Source organism: Atractosteus spatula, chromosome 10 (genome assembly GCF_055471065.1).
Source record: "Atractosteus spatula isolate fAtrSpa1 chromosome 10, fAtrSpa1.hap1, whole genome shotgun sequence".
NCBI classification, from domain to species: Eukaryota; Metazoa; Chordata; class Actinopteri; order Semionotiformes; family Lepisosteidae; genus Atractosteus; species Atractosteus spatula.
In genome coordinates, this window is record NC_142715.1 from 15,537,137 (window position 1) to 15,549,476 (window position 12,340).

The 12,340-nt window shown below is 48.6% G+C and overlaps 1 protein-coding gene and 2 non-coding genes across 3 annotated transcripts in view; 2 read left to right on the top strand and 1 right to left on the bottom strand.

Moving 5' to 3' along the window:
- Window positions 1-12,340, top strand: part of LOC148825446 (scavenger receptor cysteine-rich type 1 protein M130-like) — a 305,154-nt gene that overhangs the window by 72,191 nt on the left and 220,623 nt on the right. The gene's annotated exons all lie outside the window — the stretch shown is intronic.
- On the bottom strand, window positions 2,708-2,818 carry trnal-caa (transfer RNA leucine (anticodon CAA)). The gene is made up of 2 exons: window positions 2,781-2,818; window positions 2,708-2,753 (listed from the first exon to the last, which is right to left on the bottom strand). It is a non-coding gene; the product is annotated as a tRNA-Leu (tRNA).
- Window positions 9,175-9,247, top strand: trnaa-ggc (transfer RNA alanine (anticodon GGC)). The gene has a single exon. It is a non-coding gene; the product is annotated as a tRNA-Ala (tRNA).

Consider the following 12,340-nt stretch of genomic DNA (forward strand, 5'->3'; position numbering starts at 1 on the left):
CATGCCGAAAAAAAGAAGAACGAGAACACAACGTTTCGCCCGTGGAGCCTTCTTCAGGTTTGAGAGAGACAGGGCAGTAGGCAAAGGTAAAATAGCGAGAGAACAAAGGTTTGAGGGTGGTTACCCACCTGTATAAGAATAGCATTCTGCCGGTGCTGTGGTAAAGCTGGTTAAAACACCTGTTTCATAAAGAGGAAATCCTGGATCCGAATTCCAGCGGTACCTTTTTTTTCCTGTCTTGTTTTACAGAATATGTAATTTGGGACACTCAAAGAGGTCTTGATTTGGTTTAATGCGTTTATTCATTTCCTTTGTAGAACAACTTGTTTTTTTTTAAATCATACAGCTTGCGAAAGATGAAATGCGAGCGAATTTTTTTGTTCACCAAAAGTATGTAAATGAAAAAAAGCAAGGTGTAAGCATTTCTGTGGTGCAATCGGTTAGCGTTTTCGGCTATTAACCCCCAGGTGGGTTTTTTGATCCCACCCAGGGACGCACTTCTTCCTATAGTAAACATCATCACCGCAAAAATTTAATTGTTCCGCAAAACCTGAACTATTTTGATATTTGCAGTAGTAAACAATTGAGTACCAGAGTCAACATTACCGGGAATTTCCAATAATTACCGACAATGGCAACTTGCAAGCAGTTAGTATTCACCCATGGAATTATATGTTCCAGTGAGTGGCGGGAGAATTCACTTATGCTCCCGTTGCATCTTCAGCTAAAGTAATTTAAAAAACAATGCAAAATTGTTCGAGAACTTGACAAGCAAAAACAACAGATCGCCGGAGTTCTATTTTAATATTTTCGTATATTTTCCTTAATTTGAATATAAATGTTAACATAAACGCTGTTCAATATAATGTAATGTTGTTGTACTTTTAAAATATTTTAGCTGAGGGTGAGAGGGGGGATATTACGCCTTGCCAAACATCTAAAATAACTGTAAAAGGGGATGGCATTTTAATAAAACTGGCAATCAAAAGAAAGTTACAATTTGTATGGTATTATGCTCAATATCCCTCGATATTGAAGGTCAGATGAGGAATTTGAAGAAACTATCAAAGAAACAACGGCAATAGCAGAGAGTGTTGATTTTGAACCAGTGTTTGCACCTCAATAATCCATCAGTCTTCGCTTGACAGGCTTCCTCAAGATATTCGGTGTTCTATACAAAAAATCGACAATTAAGCGCAAATGTGACAAGAGGCAAAGTCTGCGGCAGAGGAATAAACTCCACACGATGACTGTATGTATACGTCTGTCTAATATTCGGCCCCTGCAGGGGCATCATATTCGCTGAACTGCCTGCCAGCGTGTGTACGGGCTTATACTGTAATTCAAGAATATCAATGGTCAGACGCTTACAACGGGTGTTTGTGTTTGTATTATTTAGAGAATTGAAAAAAACATTTTCAAAACTACAGCTCGAATGAAATTAAAAAAAACGTTTATTTGTCTCTTTGCTGTAACAACTGTGCCAAAACTATTCAGATACATCAGAATAGCATCTGAATGTAACTAGATTTTATTGGATTTTAGGAAATGTATTTTTGCGCATTTCTCTATACGATCAGAATACCTTCCTGTTCTCACCGTGTTTATTGTTTCTGCCTATGATATCTCGGAAAGAAAGACCCAGTATCTGTTCACCGAAATATTTCAGGAGTTTGCTGTGGTTTGAGAGGAGTGTATGAAGGTAATGAAGGAGGGAGGACACGCGCATTCCGCACGGGGAGCGCAGAGCAATAAGCTGCGACTGCAGCTCTCCGAGTCTTTTCTTATACAACCTCTGAGTCCGGACACAGCGTCTCCAGCCAGTGTTGGTGGTTTACAGTTCAGAAAACGGCTGTCTCGAGCAGAAACTGATCTTCCTGCTTTAGTTAAGGTTTGGTTATTGTGGGGGTTTAGCGCTTGTATCTCTCTTCTCTTACTAAACACTATCTACTGTAAAGTATATAAATAGAAGCTAAAATGCAGCTAAAATACTTCAGTAAGGCCGAGCAGATAGGAAAGTTTAATAAAAATGTTCTATGATCTATGTTCTAGTTGCCCATATTTTTTTAACTCTCTGTTCGAGCTCTGATTTAATCCTCTCGGCTCCCGCCGCAGTCACCGGGAGAGTGGCTGCATTCCGTAGGGCTTCAGGCTGATTTCACAGTGCCACATTTAATGAAATACAGGGGAAACCGCAAGGAAAACGATATTGTAACGCAACGGGGGCTCAGGCAGGCGACCTTGCCGCATTAGGTCGGCCCCATCCCGACTGAGGCTCGAACCCGGGACTCCCGCGTTTCTCTGCAGCGACCCAGCCCCGTGAGATCTTTCTACAGCCCAGTAGCTGTAGTCCTGCTATCACAGGGAAGGGCAGTGACATCACCTGCTCTGGTACGCCGGCTCTTACACAGTGCCTGTCGGCCGTAAGCGTTACAATATGTTTTAATACATCTTCTTCTGGATTTATATTTCGGTCTTTCACCTTTGAATGCATACCGTGACCGTAAATCTTTACTCGATTACAGGCACCCCAAACAGTTCTTAAGGGAGAAATCGAAGCCTATTTGACTTTCTGCTGATCACATTGAAGTGTTCACGAAGCATTTCCCTGCCCATCATGTGCCCGCAAGCCGGTTTCTCCGTTTTCTTCTTTCTGTCGTTGTCAGCGAGCACAAGAAGACAGGAAAAATGCAAGAGAGGGAAAAGCTGTCAGGAGTGGGATTTGAACCCACACCTCTATTCAGAGACCAGAACACCCGAGCAATGGAAAGATAGGAGACCTTGAGTCTGGCGCCTTAGACCACTCGGCCATCCTGACGAGGTATGTAAGTTGGTGTGTTAAAAGCACCAGTAGTTCACAAAACTGAGAAAGGTTTTGCTGGAGAAGCGCCACGTTGCCTAATGTTGCCTAAACGGATCGCGGAAATCAAATATTCGGATCGATTTAGAGTGTGCTTTACAGCCTTTGTGTAATATTCTAAATTGTTTTAAAAAAGTGTGTACTGTGTACTACGTTTAGGACTAGTTAGTGTGGTAGAATATGGAGATCATCTCCAGCTCTGAGCTCAACTGCAACAACAAGTCGTGCTGAACAAAGTCGGAGTTCAGCTGAACGTTTGCTCAGTGTGGTGCTCAGGACTCAGGAGTATTGTTGTGGTTCTAATTAGCACGAACTGCAGGGGCTCTGAATCAGAACATTTCAATTTATCTGTTCAGTAAGTTAAAATGCAGGACACGTTAAAATCGGATTATTACTGTGTCTCTGTCCCGTTTGTATATAACCGAATGTTTAAAAGATACCAGTAAGGACACACAACTACTAATGCGGTACTTATTGGAAATAGTCCCAAAACAAGTACGTCCGGCAGCTGGTAGACCCCTGTAATAATTTTGCAGTGACACTTTGAAGATTTACACTCTATTTAAATATTAATTTACTAAATTTCAGTTCTCCTTTCTCACACTCCCTGGCATAACTGAACTCTCACTCTCGCATACTAAAGGCTTTACATGCATTAGCTGTGATACAGATTCTAATAAAGACAGAATGAAACTGTTTGTTTTGTGTCTCATGGTGATCCTCTTCTCGATCCAAATGAAATGTTTAATATAATCCCTCGAGAAAGAAAAGGAGTCAATTTCCGCCTGGAATGATTGATGCTCCATCAAACATTTTGTAATATCTCCGGAAGTTTATACAGTAGAATCCTGGTTTGTGGCTTAAATTCAAGGTAAACAAGACTAAGGAAACGAGTTGGAAACGATGTCGATCTGGGATTTAAATCATCCGAAACATTTCACTACATTGGGCAGTATGTGCCAGAGAGCAGCTCCTAACATCTGTTGATAGCTCAGTTGGTAGAGCAGAGGACTGTAGTTGAAACAAGAGGGAATCCTTAGGTCGCTGGCTTGACTCTGGCTTGAAGGAAGGTGCCCTTTGTGTATTTCATTAAAATAGCCGATCTTTTTTCACTCAGACTTTGATCAAAAGCTCAATAAACGACGAAGCAGAGGCTCTTGTTCCGAATTCAGCTCACGTCTGATTGTCTTGTTTTGGCCAAGATCTGATCTTTGAATTCAGGGACTACTCTGTCTGCTTTGTACAGTAATTCAAAAGTAGATACAAATGTCACATTTTTATTTTAGATATAAAGGTGTTCTCTGTTTTCAAAGGATAGGTACTTAATTGGCTTTATGATTTGAATTTGATGTTGTATCGTTGTATTATTAAGTTTGTGCTTTTTGTGTTTTTAACATATTGTGAACTTATTTTTGAAACAAATGCTTACAAAGGCAGACATGGCACACAACAGGTCAGTGGAGTTGCCATGGGCACCAGAATGGGACCCAGCTATGCCAACATTTTTGTCGGCTGGGTAGAAGAACGCTTCTTCGCTTCCTACACTGGCTATGTCCCTGACCTCTACAAACGATATATTGATGACTGCGTCGGTGCCGCCACATGCTCCAACGATCAGCTTGAATTCTTCCTGCACCATTTTACCAACTTCCACCCGTCCCTCAAATATACGGTTAACATATCTTCCACCACTCTTCCGTTTCTAGACATCCACTTGTCTATCAACTACCCCCGACTGTCCACTTCAGTTTATTACAAACCCACGGATTCACACAGCTACCTCCTGTACAGCTCATTTCACCCCAACCACACTAAAAACTCTCTTCCCTTTTCACAGTTCCTTAGGTTACGACGATTATGCAGCGACGACATCGACTTCGAAAACCAAGCCCTCGAAATGTACTCATTTTTCATCAACAGAGGATACCCCAGCAGTGTGATTGACAGGGCCCTTGCCCGAGCCAAAAATACCCCCCGGACCATCAACCCGATCAGGAACTCCCGCCGTAACAGCCGCATTCCTTTGGTGCTTCCTTACCACCCTAACACACTTCCTATCCCCAGGACCATTAACCAGAACTTTTCCATCCTACAGGATGATCCCTCCATTGGGGCCCTCTTTTCTGATCGCCCTATCATCTCATATCGCCGACCACCTAATCTGCGCAACCTCCTTGTTCACAGCTCCCTTGACCGCCCTCAGCAACCATCCACACCAGGCACCTTCCCTTGCAACAGAGCTCGCTGTATCACCTGCAAGTACACAGCCACCACCACACTCATTCAAGGCCCCTCAGGACAATTCCGGATCACCCAGACAGCATCTTGTACCTCCAGCAACCTTATTTACTGTATCTCTTGCAGTAAATGCCCAGCCATCTACATTGGGGAAACAGGAAGGAGACTCGGAGACCGCTTCAGAGAACACGTCAGGGCTGTGAAGATTAAAGATCTCTCCAAGCCCATTGTTTCTCATTTCACCTCTGACGGCCACGACCACTCTAATCTTTCCGTCTGTGTTCTCAAAGACGGTTTTCCAAACTCATACATCAGAAAGACCACCGAAACTAAAATTATTCTGCAGCTAGGATCACACATTCTCCCTTCCTTTAACGACAGATTACTGTTCTTTTAAATTTTCTCCATTCATAGGAAGTTTCATTTCACACCTCTCTGCACCCATTCTGACTTCAAACCTCTTGATTGGCCTCTCTTTCTGTCCCCTGCTCCCACCTCTCACTCCTCCTCCCTCCCAACTTTTGTTCTCCCGCTACTTTACCTTTGCCTACTGCCCTGTCTCTCTCACACCTGAAGAAGGCTCCATGGCCGAAACGTTGTGTTCTCTTTCTTCTTTTTTTCAGCATGGAATAAACCTATTACTTGACACTGATTTATGCAGAGAGTAGCGGGGGTGGGATGTCAGGGCCATACGACACTTCTTTACGCAGGGAATGGAGGGGTGGGTCTCAGGGCCATACGACACATCTTTAGGCAGAGAGTGGCTGGGGTGGGATGTCAGGGCCTGATCATACTGCTTTACGCAGAGAGTGGCAGGGGTGGGATGTCAGGGACTGACGATACTGCTTTACGCAGATAGTGGCGGGGGTGGGTGTCAGGCCCATACGACAGTGCTTAATGCAGTGAGTGGCGAGGCTGGGATGTCAGGGCTATACGACAGTGTTTTACGCAGAGTGGAGGGGGCGGGATGTCAGGGCCTGACAACACTGCTTAACGCAGAGAGTGGAGGGGTGGGTGTCATGGCCATAAGACACTGCTTTATGCAGATAGTGGAGGGGTGATTGTCAGAGTCATAAGACACTTCTTTACGCAGAGAGTGGCAGGGGTGGGATGTCAGGGCCTGACGATACTGCTTTACGCAGAGATTGGAAGGGTGGGTGTCAGGGCCATACGACAGGGGTTAACGCAGAGAGTGGAGGGGGTGGGATGTCAGGGCCTGACGATACTGCTTTACACAGAGAGTGGCAGGGTTGGGATGTCAGGGCCTCACGAGACTGGTTTATGCAGAGAGTTGAGGGGTGGGTGTCAGGGCCATACGACACTTCTTTTCGCAGAGAGTGACAGGGGTGGGATGTCAGGGCCTGACGATACTGCTTATCGTAGAGAGTGGCGGGGGTTAGATGTTAGGGCCATACGACATTTCTTTACGCAGAGAGTGGCGAGTGTGGGATGTCAGGGAATGACGATACTGCTTTACGCAGAGAGTGGCGGGGGTGGGATGTCAGGGCATGAAGACACTGCTTTATGTAGAGAATGGAGGTTTGGGTGTCAGGGCCATACGACAGGGGTTAACGCAGAGAGTGGCGGGGTTGGGATGTCAGAGCCTGACAGCACTGCTTAATGCAGAGAGTGGAGGGGTTGGTATCAGGGCCATACGACACTTCTTTACGTAGAGAGTGGAAGGGGTTGGATGTCAGGGCAATACGACAGTGATTTACGCAGAGAGTGGCGGGGGTGGGATGTCAGGGCCTGACGATATTGCTTTACGCAGATAGTGGCGGGGTTGGGATGTCAGGGCCATATGACACTGTTTTACACAGAGAGTGGAGGGGTGGGTGTCAGGGCTATACGACAGTGCTTTACGCAGAGAGTGGTGGGGGTGTGATGTCAGGGCCATACGACAGTGCTTTACGCAGGGAGTGGCAGGGGTGGGATGTCAGGGCCTGACGATACTGCTTTACGCAGAGAGTGACAGGGGTGGGATGTCAGGGCCCGACGATACTGCTTTACACAGAGAGTGGCGGGGTTGGGATGTCAGGGCCGTATGACACTGGTATACACAGAGAGTGGAGGGGTGGGTGTCAGGGCTATACGACAGTGCTTTACGCAGAGAGTGGTGGGGGGGTGATGTCAGGGCCATACGACAGTGCTTTACGCAGATAGTGGCAGTGGTTGGATGGCAGGGCCATATGACAGTGCTTTACGCAGGGAGTGGAGGAGGTGGAATGTCAGGGCTTGACGTCACTGCTTTAAGCACAGAGTGGACGGGTGGGTGTCAGGTCCATACGATACTTCTTTACACAGAGAGTGGCGGGATTGGGATGTCAGGGCCTGAAGATACTATTTTACGCAGTTAGTGGTGGGGGTGGGATATCAGGGCCATACGACACTTCTTTACGTAGAGAGTGGCGGGGGTGGGATGTCAGGGCTTGACGACACTGCTTTATGCAAAGAATGGAGGGGTGGGTGTCAAGGCTATATGACAGTGCTTTCCTCAGAGAGTGGTGGGGGTGGGATGTCAGGGCCATATGACACTGCTTTACACAGAGAGTGTTGGGGGTGGGATGTCAAGGCTTTACGACAGTGCTTTACGCAGAGAGTGGCGGGGTTGGGATGTCAGGACCATATGACACTGTTTACACAGAGAATGGCGGAGGTGGGATGTCAGGGCCTGACAACACAGCTTAACGCAGAGAGTGGAGGGGTATGTGTCAGGGCCATACGACACTTCTTTACGCAGGGAGTGGCGGGGGTGGGATGTCAGGGCCTTAAGATACTACTTTACGCAGTTAGTGGTGGGGGTGGGATGTCAAGGCCTTACGACACTTCTTTACGTAGAGAGTGGCGGGGGTGGGATGTCGGGGCTTGACGACACTGCTTTATTCAAAGAGTGGAGGGGTGGGTGTCAGGGCTATACGACTGCTTTACACAGAGAGTGGTGGGGGTGGGATGTCAGGGATGACAACCGAGGAGCCGAGAGATCATTTCAGCATATCGCGTCTGAACGGAAAACACAAACGACCAACTCGGAATGACTTGCTTTGGACGCTTTTCAAAGCGTTCTTTGTGCACGACGACTGCGCCGCCTAGCAGATACAAATGGGTTGTACAACTTTGAAGTAGCAAATGGAAGAGGGCTAAGCCTCCTCTCTTTTAGCCCAGGTTCGATCTGTCTCCCAGAATCACCAGGGCGCACACACACACACACCCGTGCCGTTGAAGTGCTCTGCTTCATTTCTAAGGGCAACTCAACATTCACTCCTACCCCGAGAACAGAAAAGACAGCGTCCGCAGCAACAACAGCTCAGGTCTCTGCACAGGAGCTAAGCTGCCCCCATCTCCTCTGCTCTGCGGCTCCTGCGGAGCGGAGTCCTGCCTGGAGCCGTGTTTGCAGGCGGCGGCTCCCCGCGCTCTGTCTGTGCGTCGTGTCCAAGAACTCCTGGGAGGAAGAGAGAGCCCTCCCACTCGGGGGCTTTTCCACAGTCTGTGTGAGGAGGGGCGTGTGTGTCCAGTAGCTTATCGAGCGGAAGCCTGGGGCGGCGGAGAGCTGTGATCGTGCAGACCTTGAGGTGTCACCTCTTTGTCTGCTTTCCCGCCCCCCCTATGCCCAAGCTCTGCTCCAAAGTAGCCCGGCAACCCCTCACACCTGCACGTGTCACAACCTAAGGTGTGGTCATGAGACACCCATGGGGTGTTGTTCTGTTCTTGCTAATTGTTTCCTGCCCGTCGCAGGCAGGAGTCCATGCGAGGAAGATGCGCTGGACAGAGCTCAGAGGGTGCAGCTGGGTGGCTTTCCTTCTGAGTGACGTTCCTGCAACACTCTCCCGCTCCTCTTGGTGCGCTCATGCCGCAACACAGGAAGGCTGGAGCAGGTGGCTGTGCGCTCTGTGCACTGCCGAAATAGCTCAGCTGGGAGAGCGTTAGACTGAAGATCTAAAGGTCCCTGGTTGGATCCCGGGTTTCGGCATTTTGTTTCATCGTGCCCTTTGTTCCTCTCTCCAGCGCCCCCTGCCTAAAGTGACGCTTCCCTTTCTCAGCCCGAAACGCAAGCGAGACACCAGCAGCGGTCCCTGCAGGTTTCCGTAGTGTAGCGGCTATCACGTTCGCTTGGCACGCGAAAGGTCCCCGGTTCGAGACCGGGCGGAAACAGCCTCGTTGTGCACACTCCAGTACTTCACAGAGGTATTGAGCGACCGGTCATTTGTTCCCAATGTATTTCTGGTGCCTTCATGCACTCTCGTACCAAACGCACGTTCCTTCTGTACGCGGAGCCGATCACTTGCAATTGGGCTGTGCCGACAGACCAGGATGAGCTCTGTCGGCTCAAAAGCAGCGCAGGACCTGCAAGAACAACAGAAAGATTAGCATCCAGCGGGGGCTTCTTAGTGAGCCCAAGATCTCATCAAGAATCGGCTCCAGCAACAGGGCTGGGCGCATTGTTCCATTCTCTGACCACTCTCGGTGTTAACAAGTCCCTCCTGGTCTCTGCTTGAATTGCACTTTCCTGCGTTTGCTTTGGTGTAACTGGCTTCCCCTGCATGGGCGAATGTGAAGAAGATCCTTAGTAAGTCATTGAAGAAACCCGAGAAGAGGTCGGAGTGGCCTCTGTCGTTCATCAACGATCCAGTCAGGCAGTACTCCTCTGTAAAGCGCCGTTCGTTCACATCAATTGGCTGTTTTTTGCCTTCATTCGTGCAAGTAGTAAAAGCAGACGCCCCTTTAGGGAGCCTGTCAGCACCCGGAGTTTTCCCCTTCTGTAAGCTCTCCATAGCCTCTCAGCTCTTCTACTGTCAAATCCCCCTCAAGTACTTCCCTATCTTCTTCAATCAAAACGTTTTCTAGCTTTGAGGTAAAAAAATGAATTTCTTCATCCTTTACCTCTGTAGAGCTGTTCAGTCTTGAGTAGAAGTGTCATGCCCTCTGCAGCCAGAGGGCGGTCCTTCTCTGTCCTGTCCCTAGTTTCTGGTCTGCTGTCCTTCCTGTCCCTCTCTTTCCCTTGGGCTAAATATTTCCGGGTCTTGCACTCTGTCCTCGCTCAGCACTGACGTTCGGATGTCCTGAGACCCGCCTAGCACCAGGGCACCCCACGTCCGCTCCCTGAGGGCACAGGTTTCTATACGGCATTCCTGAACTCTTTGCACTAATGAGCCCGGGCCTTTTTCCCGTCTCGCCGCTACGCATATGGGTCTTTTTCCGCCCTCCTGCTCCCCATGGTTAGTCCTCTTGGACGTCCGTGACAAGAAGGCCTCGATGCAGGAGAGGATAGCACTCAGCTCTGTACTCTCTCTTCCCTCCTCATCAACTACACTTTCCATGACAGACTTGGAGCCTACCACTTTCCTGAAAAAGAAGCGAGTACACTTCTCATTTTCTTCCAAGAACTGCACTCAGCTTCTTAACAGCACTCCTCGACTACTTTCTTCCGCTATGCTCCGGACATCCTTTTTTAAAAGGGTGATATCCTCGAGCACATCGAAGCCACTGTCTCGTGTAGAGACGCTGCAGCTGCCTCTGTTTCCTGGCTAGCACTCCTCTCCGTCTGGCAGCAGCCTTCCTTCCCTCAGCAATGAAAAAGGCCTTTGTCCTCACCTTCACCTCCTCCCACCACTCTCCTACTGACCTGTACAGACACTGCAAGGACAGCCACTGTGATAGTTTCTCCTTGTAGCGGGATACTACCCCCTCGTTCTCTAGCAGCTTTGTGTTGAGTTTCCAGAGGCCTGGGCCAAAGACAGTCCCGCCCTGGAGTTCCACTCTACACCCTAAAGCCTGATGATCTGAGAAGAAGACAGGCTGAAGAGTGACCCCAACAACTTTCACTCTCTCTGAGACAAAGCAATAGTCAATTCTGGAGCTGCTATTCCTCCCTGACCATGTATATCCTGCTGTTGTGGGATATATACATCTATATGTGTCTGAGAGTTTAAAGTCTTGAACTAAGTTTTGCAGGGCCAGTGAGCTGGAATCCAATTTTATCGGAGAGCTAGACTGCCTATCTGTGTGCTCTAAGATACAATTAAAATCCCCTCCCACTATCATGTCTGTGCTACATAACAATAGGGGAGAGAGTGCTTTGAGTAGCTCCACCCTTCCTCCCACGTCAGTAGGACAATACACATTGATTAGACGCAGGTTAACGGTCCCCCATTCCACATCCACACACAGCAACCTGCCATCTATGACCCTCTGAATACTTTTCAATTTGAATGCCCATCCTTTGAAAAGAATGGCCACGCCAGAGGTTCTGTTGTTATTGTCCCCTGACCAATCAGAAGGCCCTTTATCCCACCTGTCTTCTAAGCTTTCATACCTCTCTTGATTGACTTCTTTTTCTTTTTCTTCTAACCAATTTCCTGCCAGCCATCCTCTGAATGAGCCTTCATCAGGGTGGCAGCAGTAAAAGCGTTCACGGAGTCCATTTCAAGGAAGGGGGTAGAGGGAGGGGTGGAGGGGTTCCAGCTGTCCCCATCACCATGCTCTCCTTCCTCCTCGCTCGGGGAGAAAACAGAGTCATTTTTCCTTTTCCTCAAGTCCAGCTCCTGGGAGCACTGAGGGGAAAGGGGTGCAGCCGATGCACCAGTCTCCTCTTCCCCCTCACCCACCAGCTGCTGCAGATCCTCCGTGATGGACTGGATGGAGGAGAAGAGGACATCTGTAGAACTTGCAGAGTCTGAGAAAAGCAGCTCCGCTGAATCCTGGGTATCCTCGCTGGACCCGCTCCACCGGGGGGCCTCACACTGGCCCTCGTTCTGAGGAGCAGGAATGGGGGAGGGGTCCTCGCTGTTCTCGGGGGTTTTCAAACCCTCGTGCTTGTCTGGTGCAGTCTGCAGTTGTGGGGGCGTAGTGGATTTCTCTTCCACCGGCCCCGGAGCCACAGCAGGACTGATCCTGGCTGAAGGCTGAGAGTCTTTGTCCAACAAGGGTTCTTTGTTTGACTTGTTGTTTGCTTTGGCTTTTCGGGCCGGTTTGGCTGAAACAAGCACTGCCTCATCCTTTCTCATTTTGAGTTTATTGGCGTAGGCGTGAGGGCAGTTCTTAAAAACGTGTCCTTCCGAGCCACATAAATTGCACTTTGGCAGCATTGAACAGTCAGAGGCTAAATGTCCCTGTTTGCCACAGGTCTTGCAGCATTTCACAGTGCAGGACGATGCCAGGTGTCCCACAGCACCACAGTGCCGACACACCTTTGGTTGTCCCACATAAAAAACATAGCCATTGCAGGCGCCCAGCCGGATTGTAGAG